Consider the following 7,436-nt stretch of genomic DNA (forward strand, 5'->3'; position numbering starts at 1 on the left):
TGCTGCCACCTTTGTCATGGGCCACTTGAAACAATAGTTGCCCTCAAGGCCGGGCCCCCACCGATCTGAATTCACTAACCGAAAGACATGATCAGTGATTGGACACTGCCACCTCTGTTCTTGAAGAAGAGGATTTTTAAGTCCCTTTCTGTCACAGGCAAGTGAGCCCAGGGCCGGACACCATAACAGCCTGCTGCAAGGGTTGGCAACGGGCATCAGAAGCCACCATGTGGAGAATGTAATTTATTATTCTTCACTGTAATTTATCAGCCTTTTCTGCCTGCTTGTTCTCTGGATGCTGTAAGATATTATTCTGGCTCCAGAGTTTCATAATAGTTGTTTCATACAGTTCCTTCCTGTTTAACAGTTGTTTTTGGTAGGCCAGAACGAATCTTGGAGTTCCCTACTCCACCATCTTCCCCAGAAGTTTCCTTGTTTATTTTTTTTTATTAGAGAAGTTGTGGTTTACAAAAACAAAAACAAAAAAACAAAAGCAAGAGTTCTTGTATACCCACCCTCACCCATATAGTTTACTATAAGAAGTAAAAAGTGGAGTTATATACCAAAAAATACAATAGTATTGCCATGGATACCTTTAAAACAGGCCTTTATTTCTTTCTGCTGCTTTGATTCACTGTCTAGTGTGCTCTCCTTTTAGTCTGAAGACCTTTCATTGGCATTGCTCATAGGGCAGGTGTCGTGGTGGTGAATACCCTCAGCTTTTGCTTATTTGTGAGTATCTTAATATCCCCCTCATTTTTCTTTTCACACTATGGTAGTTCATTTTATTTGTGGAAGGGAAACTCTTACAAGCATTAAACCAAGAATTTGCTTCGATTCTGTGGGCCCAAATTCACATATTTAGGAAGAGAAGCAAACTGTGATCCATGGGCAGAGATGGTCACTAATGGCTCACGGTTAATCACATTGCAGTTTTTAAATTTCTACAGCACAGAACTCAAATATCACAGCTCTCTTAGGTCCTTCTGGATGTCCCAGAGGTTATCTACACTCTTCTTGAGTTGAGCAACTTCATCATCCTTCGGTTTCTGATTGATAACACTGATTAATCCCTGAGCATTCAGGATACATGAAGGGCTTAAGAAGATTTTGTTCTCAATACCGTACATCCCCTTCACCATTGTTGACACTGGGTGAATTCTGGATGGATTTTTGAACATGAATTCGATCAGATCAGCCACATTTAATCCAATAGCTTAATGGCTTCATAGGCCATTACTCACTTCCTTTCAATCTTCACTGTCATGATCTGTTCCCATTTCCGGATTCAATTCCTAGAGAGAAACTCCTGCCACATTCACTCTACTCCACACAGCCACACTTGAGTCTCCATGTTTTCCAAAACTCCATCCATGGCAGCTCCTGGGATGAATGCCAAGTTTTTCAGCCATAAGGTAATGAAATGTAGCAGAATCCAGACTGCACCAACTTCCAGTCACACGGTGCTTGGGTAATCCACTTGGTTTCCAGGTAACATATGTTAGAATATCCACTGGGTTGGAAACCACTATGATGATGCAATCGAGACTGTACTTGATGATCTGGAGAAAAATGAATTTGAAGACATTAATATCCTCTGAACCAGATTGAGGTGACTCTCCCACTCTTGCTGATTGGCTCCTGCAGTTACCACCACAGTCTTAAACTCAGCAGTCACAGAGTAATCTTCATCTGCCATAATTTTAGGTGTCTGAAGAAACAGGCTTCCTAGCTGCAGATCCATCATTTCTCCTTTGAATTTATCTTCTAAAACATCCACAAAGGCAAGTTCATTAGCTAGAAGCTTTCCAAGAATGCTGATGGTACATGCCACACCAACTTGTCCAACACCCACTGCAGTGATCTTATTGTTTGGGACTCTTGCCTCTTCTTCTACAACTGGTGCAATCAGTTTTCCCTAAAGAGTGGCCACTGTGGACTAAATGTACAAATTTAAAACTGTTTTTGCATGAGGAAGAACAAAGGAATGTCAATACTGCAGGGTGTTGAAAATAGATGGTCATTCATATTTTAAAATTTTAACTTATGTGTGAGACTAAAGCAAAAAATGTTTACTTGGTACAAAATTTCTATTTTGACTAGTGCATTTCCTAATATAACTTATGTAGACAGCTTAATTGACACCATAAGTGCATGGAACCTTGAGCAGCACAAGAGATTTTGTAGGTTTGTCCAGAGTGATACCCAGATAAATCCCAGAGTGATTTGAACAGTGAATAAAAAGTATTTGCAGAGTTGCCTTGGGGGAATGGTGAGAAAGGAGGGAAATTCAACTTTCCCAAGTGGAGAATTCTTGATGTTCTCACAAGCAATGGGGACAACCAAAGCAATAGGCTGAGCCCCCAATCTTGGGGTTTGTTCATATGAAACAACTCCTCAAAGGATAGGCTAAGCCTACTTAAAATTAGACCTAAGAGTCACCCCCAAGAGAACCTCTTCTGTTGCTCAGATGTGACCTCTCTCTCTCTCAGCCAACATGACAAGCAAACTCACTGCCATCCCCCTCTCTACATGGGACATGACTCCCAGGGCTGAGGACCTTTCTGGCAATGTAGGACAGAAATTCTAGAATGAGCTGAGACTCGGCACCAAGGGATTGAGAAAACCTTTTCAACCAAAAGGGGGAAGAGCGAAATGAGACAAAATGGAGTGTCGATGACTGAGAGATTCCAAACAGAGTTGAGAGGTTATCCTGGAGGTTATTCTTACACATTAGACATCACCTTTTTAGTTAAGGTATAATGGAGAGGCTGGAGTGAACTGCCTGAAAATGTAGAGCTGTGCTCCAGTAGCCATGTTTCTTAAAGATGATTGTATAATGATATAGCTTTCACAGTGTGACAGTGTGATTGTGAAAACCTGTGTCTGATGCTCCTTTTATCTACCTTATTGACAGATGATTTTAATAGGGATTAAAAATAAATAAATAATAGGGGGAACAAATGTTAAAATAAATTTAGTAGATTGAAATGCTAGTGATCAATGAAAGGGAGGGGTAAGGGGTATGGTATGTATGATTTTTTTTGTTTTCTTTTTATTTCTTTTTCTGAATTGATGCAAATGTTCTAAAAATGATCATGATGAATATAAAACTATGTGATGATATTGTGAATTACTAATTATATATGTAAAAATGGAATGATCAAATGGTAAGAATGTTTGTGTTTGTATATTGGTATGTTTAATAAATAAAATAAATGTTAAAAAAAAAAGAGTGGCCACTGTGCACAGGAGGAAGACAAGGCTCTTAGGATGGTTATACAAGTCCAGTGGCGAAGATAAAGTCAGCTACATCACCCCCTCATTTTTTAAGACTACATATAAAATTCTTGGTTGAATTCTTAAAGCATTTTAAATATTTCATCCCACTGCCTTCTTGCTTCCATGGTTTCCGATGGGAAATCAATTCCTAATTTTATTTGGACTGCCTCATACACAACACATTACTTTTCTCTTGCAGCTTTCAGAAATTCTTCCTTGTCCTTGGCATTTGACAGTTTGATTAGTATGTGTCTAGGTGTGGTTCTCTCTGAGTTTATCTTGTTTGGCCTTTTTGAATGTGCAGATGCATGTCTTTCTTTAAATTTTGTAAGTTTTCTGCCGTTATTTCTTTGAATATTCCTTCTGCCTCTTTCTCTCTTTCTCCTCCTTCTGGGTCTACCACAATCTGTATGTTGGAGTGCTTGATGGTGTCCCATGGGTCTCCTTGGCTCTGTTCACTTTTTTCATTCTTCCTTTTCTTTCTGCTCCTCTGCCTGAATCACTTCAATTTGTCTCCTCTTCTAGTTCATTGGTTCTTTCTTCTGTCAATTCCAATCGGCTGTTAAAATCCTGTATTAATGTTTCCTTTCAGTTTCTGTGGTCTTCAACTCCAGTAATTGTGCTTATTTTTGTTCCAGTGGAATGGCCCACACACCGTGACCTACCTCTGGGTCTGGAGAAACCCAGCTCTGCCAACCGCACCTGGGAGTGGGGAATATCCAGGCACAGGGTTGGATGGAGTTCACCTTCTAATATATTCCCGAAGCGCTAATGAGTTCAGAATTTCCTAAGTTCTTACATGTTCAACTGTTTTCCTTTGGTCTTGATATTTGAAAGTCAGCTTGGCTGGATATAAAATTCTCATTTTACATTTCTTTCATTAAGCTTTTTTTTTCCTTTCTTTTTAACTGTGTTCCAGTTTTGCTTGGCCTTCTATGTTGGTTTTGAAAAGTCTGATGATTTAATTCTTTTTCCTGTATAAGTTATTTGATTTTTTTTCCCCTGGATGTCTTCAGGGTTTTATCTCTTTCTTTGCAATAGAGTAGTTTTATTAGGCTATCTTGGAATTGATCATTCTGGGTAAATTTTCTCAGGTACCCACTGAACCCTTTTAATGTGTAAACTGAGGTCTTTTTTTATAATTGGAAAGTTTCTTGTATTGTATTTTTAAATGTCAGCACAATTCCATTTTTTTGTTTTATTTCTTCAAGAACTCTGATGAGAAGGTTATTTCTTATTTACCTATTTTTTATTTTCACCATTTTCTCTCTGCTCTTTTATACTTCTTTCTTTATGTCACTTTCATTATTTGGGGTTTTATCGTGCCTTTCTTCAATGTTCCTTGTTCAATTTTCATTCATTCATTTTCCCTTGGACACTTTGTAATTTATTATTTCTTCATTTTTTATTGACATATATTGTATATTCACACACCATGTAATCATCCACAGCATACAATCAATGGTTCTCAATGTCATCATATAGCTGTACATTTATCATCACAGTTGACTTTTATTTTTGTTTTTTTGTGTGAAAAATAACATTTTTACAAAAAAGCAATAAATTTCAAAGCACATCACAACAATTAGTTGTAGAACAGATCTCAGAGTTTGATATGGTTTACAATTCCACAATTTTAGGTTTTTACTTCTAACTGCTCTAAGGTACTGAAAAATAAAAGAAATATCAGCATAATGATTCAACAATTATACTTGTTTGTTAAACCCTGCCTTCTCTGTATAACTCCACCATCACCTTTGATCTTTCTCCCACTCCTTAGGGGTATTCGGCCTATGTCCATTCTAACTGTTTCATGTAGGAAGGGGCTGTTAATTATATGGGATGGGGGGATGGAACTAGTTCATATTCTGGTGAGGCTGGCTCCTCTGCATTTCAGGACTTATGTGGTCCAGAGACTCACCTGGAGGTTGTACGTTTTAGAAAGGTACTGTAGTACATGGAAACTTTGTGGAATCTTATATATCACCATAGGTGTTCTTTGGGATTGGCAAGAAAGTTTTTGGTTGGGTTTTGGCAAGTTATGATAGGTAGCAATGTCTAACTGGAGCATACGTAAGAGTGACATCCAGAGTATTCTCTTACTCTATTTGAACTCTCTCAGCCACTGATACCTTATTTATTATACTTCTTTCCCCCATTCTGGTCAGGATGGCATTCTTGATCCCATGGTGCCAGGACCAAAATCATCTCTGGGAGTCATCTCCCAGGTTGCCAGGGAGACTTTCTCCCCTGGATGTCATGTCTCACAATGCGGGGAGGGCAATGATTTCACTTGCAGAGTTGAGCTTAGAGAGAAAGAGGTCACATTTGAGCAACAAAAGAGGTCCTACAGTAGTAACTCTCAGGCATACTTATAGATAGACTAAGCTTCTCTGCTATATACACACACTTCAAAAGAGCAGCCTTCAAGATCAAGGGCTTGGCCTATTGATTTGGTTGTCCTTAATGTTTGACACAGTGTCAGGGGTTTCCCCAGTGGTAAACTTCAATAGTTTCATATTTTTTCTCCCTTCCTTCAAGGGACTTTACCAATACTTTTTTTTTTTTTTAAAGGAAAGACAGAGAGAAGGAAGGAAGGATAGAAGGAAGGAAGGAAGGAAGAAAGGGAAACATCTTTAAACATTTTCTTGTTTTATTGTATTTTGTTTTTCCGTTTTTTGTTACATGGGCTGGGGCCGGGAATCGAACCGAGGTCCTCCGGCATAGCAGGCAAGCACTTTTGCCCGCTGAGCCACCGCGGCCCGCCCAATACTTTTTGATTATCTGCTTGATATGCTCTGGTATTTATATAGCCATTACATAAATGTATACAGGATTAAAGGCCCTCATTCTTATTCTGGGCTCCCTCTGTTTGGATTGTTTAAATGATCTATCCAGACAGATTGAATTAGACTACGTGCTACAGAAAATTTAGGCTGTGAACAAAATAAACCTCTCTTTCTTTGGTCTCTGAGAGTAGATGAGGTTCTAAAATACAGACAATAATGTCTTCCTTACCCCTGTATTTTGAATTACCTTAATCCTGGCCTGATCAGCTTCATTCTTATCTCTAAATACCAGGTTATACATATCTAAAACAGCCTCTCAAAATCCAGAAATAACAATTACTCCTCCAGACTAAAGGTGACTGCTATACGAGCTCATAATATAGGCCCCTGTTTTCTTATGAATATTTTCCAAATGAGACCATACAATATTTGCTCTTTTGTTTCTGGCTTATTTTGCCTCACCAAGTGTCCCACAGGTTCATTCACAATGTTGCATGCCTCACAACTTCGTTCCTTCCTGTAGCAGCACAATTATCCGATCATCTGTATACACCATTGTTCACCAATCTACTTCTCAGTCAGTGCATCCTTCAGCACCTCCCTTCATCAGGCATCGTGTATAATGTCCAAAGTCAATAGTCCATCAACACTTTCTCTTAGATATCTTCGCTGTTCCCAAGACAAAGATAGCAATAAGCACACTAAATAGAAGGCCCAAACCTTCCCTTAACTCTTATCCCTCCCCCATTATTTACCCCGGTGTTGCTGTTGATGATTTCCTGTTAATCATAGTCCACAGCATGCAATAACAGTTTTCCCCCCATACCCCGAACTTGTACACTCTTTATGTAAGATTCATACCTTTGCAGTAGTTCACGTAAGAACTTATATGCATTTGTAGTGTTAATCGATGGGACACTTGTGTGTACGACCTCTTTCAGTCACGGTCACCTTCAGCATGGTGATAACACTTACAGACCCACTAGTGAACCGCCTTCACTTCTATCCATTCCCTTACATTTAAGTTCAACCTCATTAGCTAACCATTCACCCACCTCTAGCCTCCGTGCGTCTCTAGGTCCCCTAGAGTCTATATTATAAGTCTCTGATTTTACCTTTACCGTGGTCATAAAAGTGAAATCATACAGTATCTGTCCTTTCGTGTCTGGCTAATTTCACTCAGCATTACGTCCTCAAGGCTCATCTTCTTGTTATGTGCTTTAGGATGTCATTTTGCCTTACTGCTGCACAATATTCCATCTAATGTATATACCACATTTTGTTAACGCACTCCTCTGTTGATGGGCACTTGGCTTGTTTCCATCTTTTGGTGATTGTGAATAATGCTGCCATGAACATTGGTGT

At 39.1% G+C, this 7,436-nt stretch overlaps 1 pseudogene; it reads right to left on the reverse strand.

The window, feature by feature from the left end:
* Positions 1-965: 965 nt before the first annotated feature.
* LOC143665374 (L-lactate dehydrogenase B chain-like) lies at positions 966-1,927 on the reverse strand (annotated as a pseudogene).
* Positions 1,928-7,436: the final 5,509 nt, after the last annotated feature.

This window comes from Tamandua tetradactyla, chromosome 21, assembly GCF_023851605.1.
Source record: "Tamandua tetradactyla isolate mTamTet1 chromosome 21, mTamTet1.pri, whole genome shotgun sequence".
NCBI lineage: Eukaryota > Metazoa > Chordata > Mammalia > Pilosa > Myrmecophagidae > Tamandua > Tamandua tetradactyla.